At 38.1% G+C, this 22,261-nt stretch overlaps 1 protein-coding gene and 1 non-coding gene across 9 annotated transcripts in view; one reads left to right on the forward strand and one right to left on the reverse strand.

The window, feature by feature from the left end:
- Positions 1-22,261, reverse strand: part of COBLL1 (cordon-bleu WH2 repeat protein like 1) — a 151,478-nt gene that overhangs the window by 78,126 nt on the left and 51,091 nt on the right. The window lies entirely within an intron of this gene.
- Positions 21,402-21,533, forward strand: LOC132369395 (small nucleolar RNA SNORA42/SNORA80 family). The gene has a single exon (XR_009504374.1). It is a non-coding gene; the product is annotated as a small nucleolar RNA SNORA42/SNORA80 family (small nucleolar RNA).

Below are 22,261 nucleotides of genomic sequence, written 5' to 3' on the forward strand. Positions count from 1 at the left end.
CACAGAAACGAAGACCCAACACAGCCAAGAATAAATAAATAAATAAAGGAGTTCTTTAAAAAAAGAAACTACTACCTACCTTATAGAGTTGCATTAATGCAAAGTTATTTACTGCAGGAGGCCAACTATAATCTGCAAACTTGGTTTTAAACATCTATCCCACTTAAAAAAAAAAAAAAAAGATTATGATACATGAGAAAGAACTCTGAACCAGGAGGTAAAGAAACACTAGTTTCCCACACACACACTTCCATACAACAAGCATTTATTCAGCACCTACACTGGCTTTGGGTACAGAGAAAAATACATCAGTTCCTGCACTCAAAAAATTAATAGTTTATTATTGTACCATTTTACTCAACTACACATAAAAAGTCCCAAATGTTATCTTGTTCTTCCTTTCTCTTTAGGTGTCTTCAGTTTGATCAATCAATGAGCACCGGTAAAGCACCCGTTAATAACATCAACAGTGCAATCTATGATACAATGGGCGGGAAGCTATGTATGCATTACAGTTAATTCTTAACACAACCTTGTGAGTAGCTGTTATCTGTATTTTACAGCATAAGGAACAAATCCCCAAGAGGAGAATTAACTTGTCCTCAGTCACAGTGAGTGAACCGCAGATCTAGGTTTTAACCCAGGGTAGTTCATTTCCAAGCCCATCTCCTTTCTCCCATGCCATTCTGTTGCTCAGTCTCCTACTGTGTGCATCCAGCTCTGACGAAACAACAATCGGAGATCTTAAAGTTCTATTTGGAGTGACAGATTGGAAAGAAAAAAACCAACATTGTGTGAACCTATCCAATAAATACAATTTATTGTTACTTTCTCTGGGACAACATCTGAAAGAAGCACTGACTTGCCTGAAGAAAACCATGAGACGTGTATGCTAAAGACTAATTCATCAGAACCATGCCTTTGTGCTGTATAAAACCACAGTCCTTTCAAATAAAGGAAATCACCCACATTCTAAAAAGTAAATTTTGTGTCATCTGCCTGATTTAATCAACCCAGAATACTATTCCAGGCCCTCCCAACTACCATATGTTTCATTTCCACAGAAAGGTAGCTAATGTAGTGTAGAAATACTGTAAAATCCATTGCAACTCTTCCTCCTGAGAAACAACAGAAGGAAACGACAAAGAAATATACAGTAGTCTCATTTATATAAACTTTCCCTGAGGAAATAGGTGGAACTAGAAACAAAGGCATATATAACATGCCAAGTACTGCTGGTCAATACAGCACAAAGTCTTAGCAAACATTTTGTTCAAAAATAGCTCTTAGAATATCAAAGCCATTAACAACTTTTTTTTAAACACAAGAATTCTGGTATAAAATAGGTGTGGTCCTGTTATTATAAATGCCAAGATAAAAGAGCTAAAATAATAACAACACATTCACTTTTTGATCCTAAAATAAAAACTAATTGGACATACTTATTGCAGTGATCTCACAAAAAGATCATTACATTCTCCTTTTTGTCCCCCAAATTTCATAAGCACCGTTCCCATGTTATTTTTACATTTAGGAAAACTATAAAAGTAAAAAAAATAAAAACTAGAAAAGATAAAGAATGCTATTTATATTTTATCTCAAAAGCAAAACGAAATCCTTTTTCTATTTCTCTTTGATAGACTATTGCATATTTTCATGAATTAGATGAGATATCTTTTATGTATTGATATCTGCCCTTCAAGAAATGACAGGTAACTCTGACCAACAACCTTTTTTCCAATTCACTATGAAAACTGGTAAATCATCTTTATGTGATTCCACAAGACTAACTCTCAAACAAAAAACCAAGAAACCTTCAATCAAATGTAACCAGTCATCAATTTAATACTCCATCCAATTTTTTTGTTTGTTTGTGTAAACAACAGTTTTACATTGTTTTCCAAAGAGTTTCTCTTTGTGGGGGGGGGGGGGGGGGAAGCTTCGGTAGGTACATTTTTTACAAAGTGAAAACCGTTAACAAACAAGTTACCTTGACAAATAGAATTATCAGGGACTTTCCATATGACTTGAGAGTTCAATGACATAATTGACAATAGGCTGAAGTTCAAAAAAAAAAAAGGAAAGGGGGGAAAGAGAGTCATTACCAGGGACAGCATTGTGGGAAGGTTGAAACTGTGGGGTTTAGAAAAAATGAGTTTCTAATTGTACATCTCCATATATATATAGACTAACCAGTGCAATCTGTCTTTGTGCAAATAACTCTCCTCTTTCTTTTGACAAGGTTAATGAGTGATAAGAAGGCATCCACACAATCCATTTAAAGTCATAACTATATAACTCCAAGATTCTGCAGAAAATACCCAAATTTAATTCTAAAGATTAATGCATAATCATTTCAAACATGAACATGGAATATAATTATGCTCTTAATGTTGAATGTATAATGACTTTGTGTTAAATAATTCTATTACTCACCTTAGTTTTTTCCTATTACATCTGATTCAGTAATTTGCTTTCTAAAGAACATATGCTTAGTGGGAGTAAACAAGACACCGGAGAAGTACATTCTCCTCTTCCTTATTAATGGCATCATTAAATCTGCTTATTTATAGACTCAACTATCTGACCTCATGGCCTACATGGATAAATGGATTTGTTTAGTTTTTAATCCTCAGTGTGTGTTTAGCAGCAATTAACCAGAGGGAGATAATAACATGATATATCTTTTTGATCTTTAAGATAAAATATGATATTGCATTTTTTGTTATTTTGACTTATGTGAACCTTAAGTATGATAAGGTTTCTTTGTGAGTGAAATTGGAAAAATATAAATCTCATGTATTTATTTCTATGGGAAAACTAAATTTGAATTATGCAAGTCAGATTTCTACAAGGTATTTAGAAACATAGCCCTTGTTAAAAATATATATAACCACTTTGATTCTATCAAACAAATTATTTTCCAGATTTAAGATATATTTTATAATAGCAAGTTGATTTATAATTTGAAACATGTAAAATCTTTCCTAGGTACAAATAATTGTTACTTCTTCTCTACTCTCTAAGGTTTTTATAATCTTATCACTTCTAAGCAGACTTTTTTTAAATACTAAACATCTATGTTATAAGTAATACTTATATGCACTGTTGGTGGAAAGGTAAATTGGTGCAGCCACTATGGAAAACAGTATGGATCTTCCTCAGAAAATTCAAAATACAACTACCATATGATCTAGCATCCCACTTCTGGGTATATATCCAAAGGAAATAAAAAGAGGATATCAAAGAGATATCTGCACTTGCATGTTCATTTCAACATTATTCACAATAGCTAAGATATGGAAACAACCTAAATGTCTATCAATGGATGAATGGATAAAGAAGATGTGACACAGATATATATATATATATTTATAGATATAACCTATTATATATATATATATATAACAGAATACAATTCAGCTAGGAGAAAAAGGGAAATCCTGTCATTTGTGACTAGGAACTTGAGGGCATTATGCTAAGTGAAATAAATCAGACAGAGAAAGACAAATACTGTATGATACCATTTACATGTGGAATCTAAAACAGCTGAACTCAGAGAAACAGACACTAAATGGTGTTAACAACCGCTAAGGAGTAGAGAAAATAGGAGATGTTGGTCAAAGAGTACAAACTTCCAGTTATAAGATGAATAAGTTCTGGAAATCTAATGTACAACATGGTGACTATAGCCAATAATAATCTATTATATACTTGAAAGGTTTTAAGAGAGTAGATCTTAAATGTTCTCACCATAAAGAAAAGAAATGGTAATTACGTGATGTGATGGAGGTGTTAGTTAAAGCTACGGTGGTAATTGTTTTGCAATAAATAAGTGTATCAAATCAACATGCTGTACACCTTAAACTTACACAATGTTATATGTCAATTATATCTCAATAAAGCTGGAAAAAAATAGTTTCCACCACAAGACAATGCTAGCTCACATTTTTCTTCATCTTATTATTTTTTTAAGTCACCAAATCTCCACAGATATTCTACCCCCAAATTTTAGCATTTCATTTTCACATTTCATCTAAGATTATATAATGCCAGGCTTCTATTTAAGGGATGAGGTTAGTATGGCCTTTATTTTACTTTTATTCTTTTTAACATCTTTATTGGGGTTAGTATGGCCTTTAAAAAGAGAACAAATATTTTCAAAGGAAAATATTAGACCATTTTTAAAAGCAGATGATTAGAAAATGCAAAATTATTTTAAAAGTTTTACAAATCGTATTTCCACATTTTTACAAAAGAAGTACAGTACTCTAAGTGAAGTCATGAGTCAAGCTGTGTTCTTTGGTTAGTTAAGCGAGCAAGGTTATATGTAATCAAGCACCAGCTAAGTCAGAATTTCCACTAGCAACTTTCTTATTCACATTACATGCTGACAGAGTTAATATTACACTCAGGGTCTGCTCTAAGAGTAATGTGAAAAAAAAAAAAAAAAAAAAAAGAGTAATGTGTTAACCATTGGGTTTTTTGTGTGTGTTTTTTTTTAATTCAGGTAAATTTTACTAAATGCTATTTTTACTCACTACCTAAAGGGGTGTTAATACAGAGAGGTCCCATGCCAGGACGGTATAAGGGAAAGAGCCCAAATCTAGGGATCAAAATGCTTCATTCTAGTTTGAATTTCTCTGTTAAGTAACTTCACACCTGTGAATCTCAGCTTTCTTGTTTACTGATATTGAATGAAGAAAACATCCAAAATCTGCTTTATAGGGTTCTTGTGAGTATTAAAAAAGAAAGTGATTAGTACTTTGTAAAAGTGAAAACCCTAGATAAGTATAATTATCATACTACTTACTGAAATGTTCATGATAATTTGAAGAAATTTTACCACATCTTAAAGCTCGAAAGTTATCAAGAACAGAAATGAACAGCAGTAATTAATTTTATATATACATGGAGTTTAATGAATTATTATATTAAAACTTTTTTCTTCTCAAACAAGCGTAAGTCACATCATTGCCCATACACTTAAATGTGTCAAGGAAAATATATTAGGTAATTTACTCTCCAAAACATCAATTCAAAAACCCATAAATTCTTCAGCCTTTTCTGTAAAAATTCTGATGGTTCTCACACACGTTAAAAATTCTTGAGTAATAATAGTTCAAAGGAAAATATTAGACCATTTTTAAAAGCAGATGATTAGAAAATGTGAAATTATTATAAAAGTTTTACAAATCATATACACTTACAATTCTTTCAGAAAGTCTCTATGAAACAGTACTGCTCCTTTGACTATTTACACTTAGAGAATGTTAAACCGACTTTCCTGTCCTGTTACTGACTCTTCTGTTTATCATGTGTGTAAGTGCCAGGCACTCCTTACCTCTGGCAAATATGTAAAAGAAGGAATTCACTGGTCTTACAAAATCATTCCGGGAATGATCAGGTAACATTTTCACAGGTCCTTTTTCTGAAGAGAATGTGTTTTGCACGGTAGTTTTAAAAGTAACTCCTTACCAAGCAATTTTAAAACCGGAGAATTCAACGTTTTTGTCTCCTTTATAAAGTTATAAATGCTTGCAGATTCTCAACATACGTAATTTTTTTTAAAATTTAAGCAACATCTTACTAGATAATTTAATCATTAGATGGTAGTGTTAAGAAACACATCCATATAATAGTAAAGAAAAAATTATTTGTAGATAGTGTGAAGAAAGCTGGGTATATAAAAATCAGATTCAGAGAAAAGATCAGTCATTTAATTTTGTAAAAAGGAAAAAGAAACAGGTAAATTCCCTGCAGATGCTCCAATTAGTTCAAGACAAGCACCATTTTCTAGGTGGAAACCCCAGTATAGTCAATGGAAGCTGATACTTGAGTTACACGGCTTCACCCCACTAATCCAGAACAATGTGAACCCTGATGTGAATGAAGTGTAATCTGAAAGGGTAAATTTTATAGTCAGTCCTTTTTTAAATCAAAGTTCATCTTTGCAACAATTCAGATTTTTCTAGGATATTCAAAATCAAATACAGATTATTCAAATAAAAACAACAGAAACTTTGATCCAAAATTACATCCTATTATTTTCACTAATAGAAGCATTATTTTCACTAATAGAAGCATTATTTCTTCTTCCATATGTGCAATATTGAATCTCATGCAGCTGTAGCCTAAAATAAAACTGAGAACTTCCACTGGGAAGTTCTGGGACTTCCTTTCGGGTTTTGATGAGACTCAGTGGTCTCTTAGAGCACTCTAGATATTTTTCACCAACATCCCTCTCCACAACAAAACCTCTTTAAAAGAGTAACTGTAGTTTCCATCTCTATTTTCTCACCTTGTATCCACTCAGAAGTCCACACCCATCTGGCTGCCATCCCCTAACCCCACTAAGATAAGGCTGTCCTATGCTTTTATTATCACCAGTGATGCTCATATTTTGGTGGATATTGAAGAAGAGGCCTCTTCTCCATTCTTATCTCGCTTGACTTCTTTGTAGTATTCTAAACATCTGATACTGTCAATCCTGAAATCTTTGCCTGGAAGCAGATTCCTACATATCATACATTCCAGTTTGCCAAGACAGTCCCGATTTGCCTTTGTTGTCCCAGCTTTAGTATTTAAAATCCAAATCCCACTCCACCCTCCTTTCACTCTCAAAGGTGTCCCTGGTTGCACAATCAATTGCATGGTCACCCTACCTGGGTACTGCTACCCATTTTCTTTACATCTCCCAGTCGCTATCTAATTAGGCATCCTAAACTTGACAACGCCAGAAGTGAAATCTTTGTCTCTCCTCCCTTGGTCTTTCCCATCTCAGTAAACAGCCCCACTCAAGCCAAAAACCTAAGAATTAAATTCGAGTCCTCTCTTTCCCTCATTGCCCACATTTAGTCCGAAACAGATGCTGAATCCATATACTCAATCTCCACTACAACCATCCCAGGTCCACCCACCACCCCCTCCCACCAGCAACGCCACTACAGTCTCCCTGCCTCTGCGCTCACGCCGCAATCCAATCTCTTCCAAAAACTTCCACGGTGATCATTTTAAAACATAAACTATCAATTCATTCCCTGTTTTAAATCCTCCAAAGGCTTCCTACGGCTCTAAGAATGAATCCCAAAAGCCCCATCCTCGAATGAAGCCCAACAATACGGGCCCTCTCAGACTCTCACAGCGCTTTCATAGTCCCCTGTGCCCCAGCAGGCTTGCCTTTCTTGTAGGCCTATTATCCATAAGCCTTACCAGTCTTAACAGCCTTGCCTTCGCTGTTCCCAAGACCTGGGATGCTTTTCCCTTTGAACTTTCCTCATCACTGAGATCTCAGCTTGTTGTAAAGACTTTCAAGGATCTCATCTACAGTAGCAAAGCAGTTGCTATCACATCACCCTATTTTAATTCTCTTCAAAACACGTATCACTGTTACTTTTCTTTGTATGTTTTGTTGGTCTGGCTGTCCCCCCCAAAACCAGCTCCCTTCAGAATCTAAACTCTGACAAGAGATACCTTGTCAGTCTTTTCACTGCAGGACATCTCCCAGCCTCCCACAGACACTCAGGCCCAGGCAGGGCTGTGTCCTCAGAGCAGGAGGGTCCCCTGCGAGCACCTCTGCCAACAAGGCCCTTCAGCTCCTGCAACAGAGACGGTACACACTAGGGCTCCTCCACCAGCCACTGTCCCAGTAATTCAGTCTAGGAGGAAAGAAGAAGAGTTTCGGGGATTGAGCTCCACTAGTTTAGATGCAAAACGAAAAGCAAAGTCAGAGATGTGCAGGTGGGAAATGTGGGTCAGGCCTCCATCTGTGGAAAGTTCTCCTGTTGCACTGCTCCTGAGGTGAGGCCTGTTGAGAACAAAGCTTGCCTCATGCACTTTTCATATTTTATGGGGTAAAGTTATGATACGATAACTTTTATTCCTTTTTTAGTTTAGGTACATAATTACAGCATCACTCCCCTGTCCTACAATCCAAGCAAAGTGCTACTTTTGCTAAATGTGGGGCAGTCTATCAAGATAGAGGCCGATTCCCAGCTTAGTCACTAAGTGGCTGTGTGATCCAGGGCAAGTTACTTATCCCCACTCTATCTTAGATCCTCATCTGTGAAATGGGGTGGTAGTAATGTGTACTCAGGGGTAATATAGAGAAAGTCCTCAGCACGGTGCCTGCAGCATCGAAACAGCGAACACTTATTGAGATTTCTAATGCCCCAAAGAGAACATAAGCAGACCTTTGTAGTAAACAATTTAGAAAGTAATTCTATTCAATTCCCCCTTTAAAAAAGGGGCAAATCAGTTTAAAATTTTTTAATTTATAAGTTAGTAGTCAATTTAAACTTAAAGATACACACAAGCAAATCAATCAATGTGATACACCATATTAACAAATTGAAGGAGAAAAACCATATGATCATCTCAATAGATGCAGAGAAAGCTTTCGACAAAATTCAACACCCATTTATGATAAAAGCCCTGCAGAAAGTAGGCATAGAGGGAACTTTCCTCAACATAATAAAGGCCATATATGACAAACCCACAGCCAACATTGTCCTCAATGGTGAAAAACTGAAACCATTTCCACTAAGATCAGGAACAAGACAAGGTTGCCCACTCTCACCACTATTATTCAACATAGTTTTGGAAGTGTTAGCCACAGCAATCAGAGAAGACAAAGAAATAAAAGGAATCCAAATCAGAAAAGAAGAAGTAAAGCTGTCACTATTTGCAGATGACATGATACTATACATAGAGAATCCTAAAGAGGCTACCAGAAAACTCCTAGAGCTAATCAATGAATTTGGTAAAGTAGCAGGATACAAAATTAATGCACAGAAATCTCTTGCATTTCTATACACTAATGACGAAAAATCTGAAAGTGAAATTAAGAAAACACTCCCGTTTACCATTGCAACAAAAAGAATAAAATATCTAGGAATAAACCTACCTGAGGAGACAAAAGACCTGTATGCAGAAAATTATAAGACACTGATGAAAGAAATTAAAGATGATACAAATAGATGGAGAGATATACCATGTTCCTGGATTGGAAGAATCAACATTGTGAAAATGACTCTACTACCCAAAGCAATCTACAGATTCAATGCAATCCCTATCAAACTACCACTGGCATTTTTCACAGAACTAGAACAAAAAATTTCACAATTTGTATGGAAACACAAAAGACCCCGAATAGCCAAAGCAATCTTGAGAACGAAAAATGGAGCTGGGGGAATCAGGCTCCCTGACTTCAGACTATATTACAAAGCTTCAGTAATCAAGACAGTTTGGTACTGGCACAAAAACAGAAATATAGATCAATGGAACAGGATAGAAAGCCCAGAGATAAACCCACACACATATGGTCACCTTATCTTTGATAAAGGAGGCAAGCATATACAGTGGAGAAAAGACAGCCTCTTCAATAAGTGGTGCTGGGAAAATTGGACAGGTACATGTAAAAGTATGAAATTAGAACGCTCCCTGACACCATGAACAAAAATAAACTCAAAATGGATTAAAGACCTAAGTGTAAGGGCAGACACTATCAAACTCTTAGAGGAAAACATAGGCAGAACACTCTATGACATACATCACAGCAAGATTCTTTTTGACCCAGCTCCCAGAGAAATGAAAATAAGAACACAAATAAACAAATGGGACCTAATGAAACTTAAAAGCTTTTGCACAGCAAAGGAAACCATAAACAAGACCAAAAGACAACCCTGGGCTTCCCTGGTGGCACAGTGGTTGAGAATCTGCCTGCCAATGCAGGGGACATGGGTTTGAGCCCTGGTCTGGGAAGATCCCATATGCCACGGAGCGACTAGGCCCGTGAGCCACAATTGCTGAGCCTGCGCGTCTGGAGCCTGTGCTCCGCAGCAAGAGAGGCCGCGATAGTGAGAGGCCTGCGCACCGCGATGAAGAGTGGCCCCCACTTGCCGCAATTAGAGAAAGCCCTCGCACAGAAACGAAGACCCAACACAGCCATAAATAAATAAACAAATAAATAAAATTAAAAAAAAAAAAAAAAGACAACCCTCAGAATGGGAGAAAACATTTGCAAATGAAGCAACTGACAAAGGATTAATCTCCAAGATTTACAAGCAGCTCATGCAGCTCAATAACAAAAAAACGAACAACCCAATCCAAAAATGGGCAGAAGACCTAAATAGACATTTCTCCAAAGAAGATATACAGATGGCCTACAGACACATGAAAGAATGCTCAACATCATTAATCATTAGAGAAATGCAAATCAAAACTACAATGAGATATCATCTCACACCGGTCAGAATGGCCATCATCAAAAAATCTAGAAACAATAAATGCTGGAGAGGGTGTGGAGGAAAGGGAACACTCTTGCACTGTTGGTGGGAATGTAAATTGATACAGCCACTATGGAGAACAGTATGGAGGTTTCTTAAAAAACTACAAATAGAACTACCATACGACCCAGCAATCCCACTACTGGGCATATACCCTGAGAAAACCATAGGTCAAAAAGAGTCATGTACCAAAATGTTCATTGCAGCTCTATTTACAATAGCCAGGACATGGAAGCACCCTAAATGTCCATCGACAGATGAATGGATAAAGAAGATGTGGCACATATATACAATGGAATATTACTCAGCCATAAAAAGAAATGAAGTGGAGGTATTTGTAATGAGGTGGAAGGAGTTAGAGTCTGTCATACAGAGTGAAGTAAGTCAGAAAGAGAAAAACAAATACAGTATGCTAACACATATATACGGAATCTAAGGAAAAAAAAAAAAAAAAAGGCCATGAAGAACCAAGTGGCAGGACAGGAATAGGGACGCAGACCTACTAGAGAGTGGACTTGGGGATGTGGGAAGGGGGTGGGGTGAGATGTGACGGGGTGGGAGGGTGTCATGGACATATGTACACTACCAAGTGTGGAATAGATGGCTGGTGGGAAGCAGCCGCGTGGCGCGGGGAGATCAGCTCGGTGCTTTGTGACCGCCTGGAGGGGTGGGATGGGGAGGGTGGGAGGGAGGGAGATGCAAGAGGGAAGAGAAATGGGAACATATTGTATATGTGTGGCTGATTCACTTTGGTGTAGAGCAGAGGCTAGCACACCATTGTGGGGCAATTATGCTTCAATGAAGATGTTTAAAAAAAAAAAAAAGAATAATTGCAAAGGAAAAAAAAAAGATACACACACATATATATATATATATATTTTTTTTTTTTTTTTTTTAAGGGATTCTGAGTGAGTCACATGGAAAAGTTTTGAGATTTTTCATGAGGGCTTTTCTTAGACCAACTTTTTTAGCGTGGCTTCCCCTCAGAAAATAATTAATAATTAAACATTAGTTGAAGAATTAAATATTATTTTCCTTGGCTGCCAGGATATTGGGTTATGAGCTCTACAAAGACATCATCACCACAAAGTATGGAAAGGAGCTGCAGGACTCCTATTTATTTAGCAACCACTCTACTTCTGTGTATTTTCAGCTTTGTGCCTTATTTAGAAACCTAAATACTGTTTGCCCTGGGTGGTGCTGCCAGTGTCTCGGCCAGGCTAAGTGGAAATCCAAAGGCAGGGTAAGCAAAGACACAGTGGAGATGCTGTGTTTTCAAGAAGATACGTTGTCACCTTGTGAGGTCTCTGGGCAAGGGGTAAATATAATTCCCAGTTAATAATGTGTTCTTCCACTTCGTCAAACTCTAGAACTGACACCCTTTAAGAACACCTTGCCTGTGATGTGCATATTTTCCCCCTGGTGTTTCTTTCATCTTGGGAGAATTTTAAATACACGTACACCCCTCCAGAATTTCACCAACGGTGAGTAATATGTTCTCCTCTGTAATATTCTGAACTTCACAATGTTGCATTTTAATTGTAAAAGTAATTTTCACGACTTTAAAATCAGAAACACGAAAACAAGATTCAACACCTTATACGTAGATCACAATGAATAATGCATAGAAAATAGCCATTTATCTACTTTGGGTTAAATGATTAGACTTTTTTTTAAACAAAAAGTCTTATTTTTTAGGTGCCTCATATCCATATGACAAAAACATCACAATAACGGCCCATGTCCAAAGAAAAAAAGTATGTGGACACTTATGGAGAGGGGTTGGAACAGTCTTGTGAAAGGTTGCTGAAAATTAAGTTGCTCCTAATGAGTTGCACAAATGTTGGGCTAACATTTTAATTTTTAGATAAAGAATGCTTTGGCGTCGTCATGGGGCTAAGTAGCAGCTCACACCCACTGGACACTTATTGCAGAGCAATAATTCAACATTTGTAGAATGCTCCTCAGGCCCTCTTTCACTCTCCTCACAACAACCCACAAACCGGCACTCTGCTTGTTTGCAAGATACTTAAGGATAAGAACTATTTACAGAGTCTTGTCAGTGAAGTAATACAACTGAGGGGCAAGATTTGAACCCAAGCAGTCTGACTCTAGACCTACACTCTTGCCCACTAAACTTAAAGTCAAATTTAATTCCAAATGTGCTCCAAATTAAATCTTCCCACCTGATTTTGTTTCAAAGGGCTTCACTGTGAAAGAGTGTATCTAGAAGCACTCTGTGCTCAAAACATTGTTTTTAGAAGGCATAAGGGAACGACACGCACAGAGAAAACCAATAAAACAGATACTTTTCAACAGATATCAAGAGCATAGCTAGGTATTCAAATGTCACTACTGCTTTTTAAGGAAAAAGTAAAAATGCTTTTCTAAATAAATTGATAATATCATGCATTATCAATGCATATAATTTTTAAACCTGAACAAAGTCATACATTATTTTATATTTATTTATTTAATTAATTTTTGACTGTGTTGGGTCTTCTGTGCGAGTTGGGTTTCTGTGCGAGGGCTTTCTCCAGTTGCGGCGAGCGGGGGCCACTCTTCATCGCGGTGCGCGGGCCTCTCACTGCCGCGGTCCCTCCTGTTGCGGAGCACAGGCTCCAGACGCGCAGGCTCAGTAGTTGTGGCTCACGGGCCCAGCTGCTCCGCGGCATGTGGGATCCGATCCTCCCAGACCAGGGCTCGAACCCGCGTGCCCCGCATCGGCAGGCAGACTCTCAACCACTGCGCCACCAGGGAAGCCCCCCATACATTATTTTATAATGGTATTTTTTCTTTAGCCTCAGATAAGACTATCCAGTAGAGAAAAAGGGAATTTTTATCCTTGTAATTTAGGACATTTTTTCATTTAGACGATACTTTTAATTCCTCTGTTACTCTGCATTGCCTTTTACTTTTATGTTTTACAGTTTTAGATTTCCACAGATTACAGAAGTGTGAATAACCTTGATGGCTAGCATGGTTATAGCCGTTCATTCTCAGTATTATAAAAGCTTAAGAAAATGCCTGACCTACTTATTTCCAATTCTGTGAGGTTTTTTTACTCCATTAATAGAATTACTAATGTTTTAATATTAAAGAAAATTTCTAAAGTAGAGCTGCTCATCCTTAAATAAACTCTCTATGATGGTTAATGTTTTTTGGTTTTTGGTGCTTTTTTTGTTTTGTGGGTTTTTTTGGCTGTGCCGCATGGCTTGTGGGATCTTAGTTCCCCGACCAGGGATCGAACCCACGCCCTCGGCAATGAAAGTACGGAGTCCTAACCACTGGACCACCAGGGAATTTCCGTTAATGTATTTTTTTTAAAAATACTCACCTGATCAGAAAATTAGTCTAACAAACAAAAGAAAAGTTTTATTATACCACTATATAAACTGAGTAATAAAGATCAAACCAGAGTACTTCCATTATTTTGCAAGCTATGACATCGAAGTATATACATCAAAAGCCAAACAGAAAACAGATTAGTGGCTGCTGGGAGCTGGGGAGGGAGGATGTGGAGTGACTGCTTAATGGGTATGGGTTTCCTTTTGGGGATGATGATGAATGTTCTGGAACTGGATAGTTGTGGTTGCACAACACTGTACATGTATTAAATGCTACTATATTATACACATTAAAATAGTTTAAATGGTAAATTTTATGTTATGTGTATTCTATCACAATTTAAAAAACAGCCAGATATTTTAAGACTGCTATTAACATAACAAGTAGATTTCTGATGAAAGATTTACACTTCATAACAGCAATTAGGATATAAAGGTAACATGTCTATTAATATATCACTTAATCATAATGTTTAACAAAAGGTGAACATATTAGAATGTTTGAAATAGTAAGAAAATCTATTGCAAGTATAAGTTTTATCTCCTAGAAAATTATAACTTCCCAAAGAAAGTTATATTTAAAATAAAATGACTAGGTTTAAAATGTTATCGATAGTTGGGCTTCCCTGGTGGCGCAGTGGTTGAGAATCTGCCTGCCAATGCAGGGGACACGGGTTCGAGCCCTGGTCTGGGAAGATCCCACATGCCACGGAGCAACTAAGCCCGTGCGCCACAACTACTGAGCCTGCGCTCCAGAACCCACGCTCCGCAACAAGAGAAGCCACCACAATGAGAAGCCTGCACACTGCAACGAAGAGTAGCCCCCGCTCACTGCAACTAGAGAAAGCCCGCATACAGTAACGAAGACCCAATGCAGCCAAAAATAAAATAAATAAAATAAATTTATTTAAAAAAAGCTATCAATAGTTCAGTAGATTGTCACTTTCCAACATTTTTTTCTGATATTATACAAAGGTAAGATTAGTATGTGAGTATGACGACTATGTATTTTTGCACTTCCACAGCAATAATCCAACGATAAATGCCAACATTCCACAGGTCTCTCAGAAAGGCAGGGTGCATACCTCTCAGGTTGTGGGCTGTGGCCCTGAAAAAGGCCATCCAGTTAATCAGTGTCAGAAACACGTGCCCTGGCTGGGCTGGCCAGAACCAAACACTAAAATCTCTTCCTCCATCCCAGACATTCCAAACACATCAAAGATTAAGAGATAATGGCATCAGACATTCTAATCTTGCAGCAAGAGGTAAGAATGAAGTTCAAACCATCAAACACTACAGATGGGAGTGGATATTGTTACACTCTTTCTACGTGCCAAACCAGGCCACGAAGAGGAGAAGCAGCAGGTCCAAGTGGACCACTGTAACCTTCTCAGGATTCTTTTCTCTCCTCAACTCATGATGGTTTCTCTCATTTCATAGTGTTCGCAGCACTTATCTCTAATTTCATTCATATTAATTTTATGGACTGACTAAAGTGCTGTTTTCATTTATGTGTGTTTTATATTCTCAAATACACTTTAAGACCCTTGAAGAAGGGAGTGCTATCCCCACAGGCACAGATGCAGAAGCCACACCATAAACACTTGGCAATACTTATCGTCCTAGATTGTCTTATTGTTCTATTTTCAGGTCTGCATTTTGTATCTCTAACTAAATTTTAAGTTCCATTCTTTCAGAATAATTCATAGATATCTCTTTAGTCCTCCCAAGTTCCTTACACACTGCTAAAGCATATAGAAGGTGTTCACATATATAATTATTTTGCATGGCTGCTTCCATGAATTCCTTTGGTGATGTGTGCACATCCATTGTCCAAAGCACTGCTTCTCTCTAAAAGGCCAGTCCTTTTTTTTTTTTTTTTGCCAGTTCTTTTTTTTTTGCCACATCGTGCAGCATGCAGGATCTTAGTTCCCTGACCAGGGATGGAACCCATACCCCCTGCAGTGGAAGTGTGGGGTCTTAACCACTGGACCGCCAGGGAAGTCCCTAACAAGCCAGTTCTAATGTTAATCCCTCTGAGAAGACATCCCTAACCCGTCCCCCTTCCTCCCAGTGGAACATTCTAGCCCCCTGCCCTGTGTTCACTAAGCACTTAGCAGAGGCCATTCACAAGTAATCAGAGTACAAAAGCTCTATATGATACTTATTAAGCATTTATCTGTTTCCCTTCCTACACTGTGGATTCCTTTAGGGCAGGAAATTTGTCATTTTCATTTTTCAATTTCATTGGTACCAGAAGGGTCAATAAACGATTTTTAAAATGATGAATATAAAAAGTAAATGGAGGGCTTCCCTGGTGGCACAGTGGTTGAGAATCTGCCTGCCAATGCAGGGGACACGGGTTCGAGCCCTGGTCTGGGAAGATCCCACATGCCGCGGAGCAACTAGGCCCGTGAGCCACAACTACTGAACCTGTGCGTCTGGAGCCTGTGCTCCGCAACAAGAAAGGCCGTGACAGTGAGAGGCTCGCGCACCGCGATGAAGAGTGGCCCCCGCTCGCCGCAACTAGAGAAAGCCCTCGCACAGAAACGAAGACCCAACACAGCCATAAATAAATAAATAAATAAATTTTTTTTTTTTTAAAAAGTCAATGGATATAAAAATAAGGGTATTTGGACATTCATGAGAAAACTTCTAGAGACCCTCATGAATGAATTGAAGTAGTCAAAGATCTAGAGAGTTGGGTTTTTTGTTTGTGTTTTTGTTTGTTTTGTTTTCTTAAAGGAAAAAAACAATAGGCAAAGCTCTTTATGATGAAACAGGGAGAGAGCCACAACTTCCAGCAGGGGAAGTTACACCAAACGTTTTCATGTGTGCTAGGAGAATCAAAAGTGAGAGACAATGCAATTGCTAGTAGTTGCTATGGTAGCAAAAATAAACCTTGTACAGAATCTCCAGTCATCGTTTAACTATGCTATCTACTCGCTGGGGTGTTTTCAGTGGTGTTTGAGCCCAAGGAAGGAAAAATAACATCTGAGGCTTATTCTCCAGGAAGAAAATGGAAGCTGATATATGGGCAACAGCTGAGATCTTCCTCAGTTAAAACATAGCTAGAGGAAATCCTAACCCCCTCTCCCCAAAAGGTGGACTTTTTACACCAGCCCTGTATAAAATAGGAAGCTAATGGTAATAAAGGGACTGAAATGAAGCAGTGACATTTAAAAGATAATACGTCTAACTTTTCAGATGAATATTATGTCTTAAGTTCAATTTACAGTTTTCCTAAGTATAAAAATAATTCTAGTTAACAAAGTTGTCCTTGCTGCATGAAGAAATCAATCAAGAGTATTTGAACACATGGGCTTCCCTGTTGGCGCAGTGGTTAAGAATCCACCTGCCAATGCAGGGGGCACGGGTTCGAGCCGTGGTCCGGGAAGATCCTACATGCCGCGGAGCAACTAAGCTGCTGTGCCACAACTACTGACCCTGCGCTCTAGAGCCCGCGAGCCACAACTACTGAGCCCGAGTGCCACAACTACTGAAGCCCGTACGCCTAGAGCCTGTGCTCTGCAACAAGAGAAGCCACCCAATGAGAAGCCCACACACCGCAACGAAGAGTAGCTCCCGCTCGCCGCAACTAGAGAAAAGCCCGTGTGCAGCAACAAAGACCCAAGGCAGCCAAAAATAAAAATTAATTAATTAATTTAAAAAAGAAAAAAAACTTTCCCTAGACCCATATGAGGCTTCTGAAGAAAGTAAACCCCACAAAATTGTTCTATTATTGATTTCAGATGGTCCTCTCTTATGATTTAGTCTTAATTTCTGTAATAAAATCTGAAATAAACTATTAGAATTTGAAAGTGTAAGAAGCCCTTTCATTATAGTGAATAAAAATATCAGCCACCATAATAGACTCTTGTCAGTTGCTTCCTCAATATCCATTTCATACTTCTTGTACAGTTTAGCAGTTCTGGTGACTAGGTGGGATTGATTTCCATAAGCTAGCCACATAAGTGGGCCCTAATGGCCTAAAACAAGCGGCAAAAATCTCACAACCTTACTACCGTGATTGGCAATAATTCAAGCCCAAACCAATTGGAGGCTGGCATTACTCTGGTCATAGGAATTGCTATGAAGACCATGGCTTAAAGCTGACCCAGAGAGAAGCCCAGGAGTCTTTTTTGACAATCAGGGGAAGAGAGACTTTCTTCCCCAAGAAAGATTGATGTGCAGATGTGACATTTGGAACTACTGCATCTATTGAACTATCATGCATCAGAAGGCCTGGATTCAAATCAACTTTGCATCTTCTTCTTTTTTCTTTCTTTTTTTTTTTTAATGTAGAAAAAGATGATAACAGTAACTTCCATGGAGGTTCGGAAAATTACATGAGATATATGCAAAGAATCTGCCACCAGGTTATCCAGGCCCACTTTCTCTCTCCAGTAGCATCCACTAGCTGGAGGACTGAAAAGTGGGATATTATAATTTCGGCTAATTCAGGTTTACGTTTGGTGGCATGTTGAGCCAAAGTTTGTCTAGGGAGAAAAGAAAACTTGAAACTGAGCTGGCTATTGAAGGGAGTTTAAATGACTGACCTGGGAGGTTAGACAGAACAAAGAAATAAATGCATAAGAAGCCAGATAACGAAAAACATATAAGAAGAGATGTAAAGAGTAATAGAATGGGTTTAGTAGGAAAGAGAGGAGGATAAGACTCTGTAGAGGACTTCCCTGGTGGCGCAGTGGTTAAGAATCCGCCTGCCAATGCAGGGGACACGGGTTCGAGCCCTGGTCCGGGAAGATCCCACATGCCACGGAGCAACTAAGCCCGTGCGCCACAACTACCGAGCCTGTGTTCTAGAGCCTGCGAGCCACAACTACTGAAGTCCACGCACCTAGAGCCCGTGCTCCACAACAACAGAGAAGCCACTGCAGTGAGAAGCCCACACACTGCAACGAAGAGTAGCCCCCGCTCGCCGCAACTAGAGAAAGCCCGCGCGCAGCAATGAAGATCCAATGCAGCCAAAATTAAATAAATAAATGAATAAAAATTTAAAAAGAAAAAAAAGCATCTGTAGAGTGAGTGAAATTTCTGACTTTATCGTTTCAGAGGTATGCTAATTCCAGTAGCAACAAGGGAGACAGTTGGCAGGACCACAAGACAGGGGGCTTTTGTTTTTGTTTTTAAAATTAAAAAAAAAAAAAGCACACAAAACATTAAGATAGGGTACTGGATGAGTCAAACACTCCATCTTAATAGAGATCATGATGACAGGGAAAAGCTAGTATTGGTATTACCTCTGTGCTTAGGAGAATGACTATCTTCCAAAAGAAACACAATGTTCTTGAAGGGCATGAATAACGTGGACAAGCAGAGGGAGGTGTGTAATGTGTTCATCCCTGAGTAGAGAGGTTCAGAGGGTACAGCTGAATACTTAGCCAATCCCTTAATTCTCAAAAGTCTCTATATTTTTAGCATTGTATTATTTCTATTCAGATTTCAGAATAGGTGAGAAGATTAATTTAATTACGACTTAAATATCTACCTGAAAACCTATAATCAGCAAGCCTATTTCTCGCATCAAAATCTAGATTGTAATTGCAGATATTCTCTCTGTAATTACCCCTTTTACAGGACATTTTCCAAAATAAGTAATAATTGAGTGTAACTGGATAATGCTCAGCTAAGATTACTACTTACTTTCCTGCCCTTAAGTTGATGGACGTTTTATACATATTGGGCCAATTACATAACCATGAACGCTTCCAAAAGAGCCAGCTGGTTTTTTTAGCTTACCAGTTGTTTTTTTTTTTTCTTCTTATACTCAAATGCATTGAGAGGAAACAGATGAAGGTGATAAAAATACAAATATCAAGATAAAAATATGAATACAAATTCTCTACAATTAAACATGAACCAAAGACTCCTTCCTCAATTTTTTCACTTAGCTTAGAAACTGGTATCGTATATCTGCTCACTAAGCATAAAAACTTTTAAGAAGATAAGTAAAGAAAAAAATGGAAAGACTACACAAGGAACTCCAGAAAAGAAAACATGGTTTACATATCACAGCATCGGTCATTGAGGGAAAGTTTTGGAGGACACTCTACTTCTCTCTAGAAGCCAATTCAGCTTTTGACAGTTTTAGGCACCTGAACTAAAAACAATGCCAAAAGACACAATTTTAGCTTAGAAATAACTTCCTTCCTTTCCACACTTTTGCATAACTTGAACTATTGCCTTATAATGTGCTCTCCAAAAGATAACTCCCATCAGAAATCTCCAGGAAAATCCACATCTAAATTACCTTCCATCCAGAAATAAGGTATATATAAATACATAAGTTTATATTGTACACACACACCTTATTCTCTGCAGCTTACCTTTGAAAAAGTACTCTGCTGAATACTCTCCCAGAGTTATATCACTAACTACTTTTTTCTGGTACTTTGGGATTAAGAACTAGAGTTTAGCTCTAGCATCCCTTGCTCCATTTGCTATAATATCCAACCTCCTAAAAATGTTTTTTAAAAAAGTATAACTGCACATATTAATCAAATATTTATTTTAAAAGTATTTATTCACCAAAAAATTCCCTAATGGCATAGTTTAAAAAAAGAATCTTTGTGGTTACCAGAGGCAGGGGTGGGGAGGGGCAGAATGAAGGTGGTCAAAAGGTACAAACTTCCAGTTATACGATAAAAAAGTACTAGGGAGGTGATGTACAGTATGATCAGTATAATTAAGACTGCTCTGTGTTATATACGAAAGTTAAGAGATCAAATCCCAAGAGTTCTCACCACAAGGAAAAAAATGTTTTTTAAATGAGATAATGGATGCTCACTAAACTTATGGTGGTCATCATTTCGTGATGTATGTAAGTCAAATCATTATGCTGTACACCTTAAACTTATACAGTGCTATATGTCAATTGTATCTCAATAAAACTGGAAGGAAAAAAAATGAACACTCATCCTAACAGCAAACAGATTATATCTAGAAGCTGCTAACATATCATGATGGCAGTTTCTCAGAAATTAAACTATTGTTAGAAAAAAAAAAAATCTTGTCAACTATATATGTACCCCCTCAAAACACTGGAAAGGAAAGATTGGAAAATCTTCCACAGGACACAGGACCAGAAAGGCCCAAAGTGATATTTTAATGAGGGTCAGAGGTGAGGAAGGTCAGGAAATGTGGTCATGGAAAACAAAGCGAGGTCTCCTCCATCGCCATGATTCTTTTTTAATGGTATTAATGGTATGATGGATATAGTAGACTGGAGCGCAACCTCCATACCAACGTCCTTCCTGTGTACCTTCCTGTATGACACAGGCCACAACCCTACATGTTTCTTTTTCCAGGCTCCCTTGCAACCAGGGGTCTACTAATTAGATATGCAGGCATGAGATTTGAAAGAAGAAAGTCAGCTAAGCAAGGTTGTGAGACATTGGGTTTTGCTGCCACAGCACTCCTTTCTCCAGTAACTAATCTCATGGGTATAAAAAAGCAAAGCATGGATGGGACACTTTTTTTTTCCTTTCTGTATCACAGCGATACTCTAAGGGCAGCTTCTCCACCTTCCTGACTGTAACAGAAGCAGCAGTGCCCCTGCCAGGCCAGATAAAAGGCATTAACACACCTAAAGGCCTAGCCTAGGCCCTGCCGCTCCTAACTGCCTGACACTTTTATCAGTATCGTTCCCTTCTTTTCTATTTAAAACAGCTAGGTTTTCTTTTATGTTCTGAAACTGAAAGCTGATACTACACATTTGTATTAAGATATTTAAAAAGATAAGTGCTATGCATGGGTTTGGATTTATGGCAGGACCATCCCCCTGGGCCTCACATAGTGTCCCATGCTGGAGCAAACTGGCCCCGAACCATTGCCTGGCTTCTGCCCGTAGGCTGCAGGCACTGAAGCGGGTTGCACATGGGAATAAAAAAAGGATAAGTGCTCAATTATTTTATTTTTTTAATCCAAATCCTCCTTTGATAAACACATAAGAGAGGCTATCTTAAGTAAGGAGTAGATCCACTTCCCAAACCAATTCCCATTGGCTCCTGAACGAAGAGTTAGGGTCTTGGTTATCTCAAAATTGAAAATGGTCAGCTTTTTACAAAGCATCATGACTAAGAAACATAACACAAGTTAATACCTAGGGCCGAATTCAGGCTCCTTTACTCACTATGTGACCTTGGGCCTCAGTTTCCTCAACATTCAAATAGCGCAGTACCAACCCACAGAAACAATGCTAAACACTATGTATTAAACTTGCATATGTAAAGTACCTTAACAAGCACTAGATGCCATGAGGGGGAAAAAAAATCCCTTTTCAAGTCACTTAAAAGTTCTTTTGGCTCAATAAGACTTCTAGGAATACTTAAAGTTTTGAAACATCCATTTTTTTACTAATGCTCTGTATATGGAGAGAACACTTTTAAGCACATACTCTTTCTCTGTGAAGATCCTACCCTTCAAAAACTCCTGCCCGAAAATCAGTATTGGGGAAGATTAAGTGACCTACTGCTGCCCCACCCCAGGGTTAATCCCTTCCATGGCCTACAATACTCCAGACCTCTCCTTGGAGTGGACATTCCATGGGAAGACACACCCTGTAGTTCCCACCCATAAACATTCTTACCACGAAACTCCACTGAATTT

Source organism: Balaenoptera ricei, chromosome 7 (assembly GCF_028023285.1).
Source record: "Balaenoptera ricei isolate mBalRic1 chromosome 7, mBalRic1.hap2, whole genome shotgun sequence".
In the NCBI taxonomy this organism is placed as follows: Eukaryota; Metazoa; Chordata; class Mammalia; order Artiodactyla; family Balaenopteridae; genus Balaenoptera; species Balaenoptera ricei.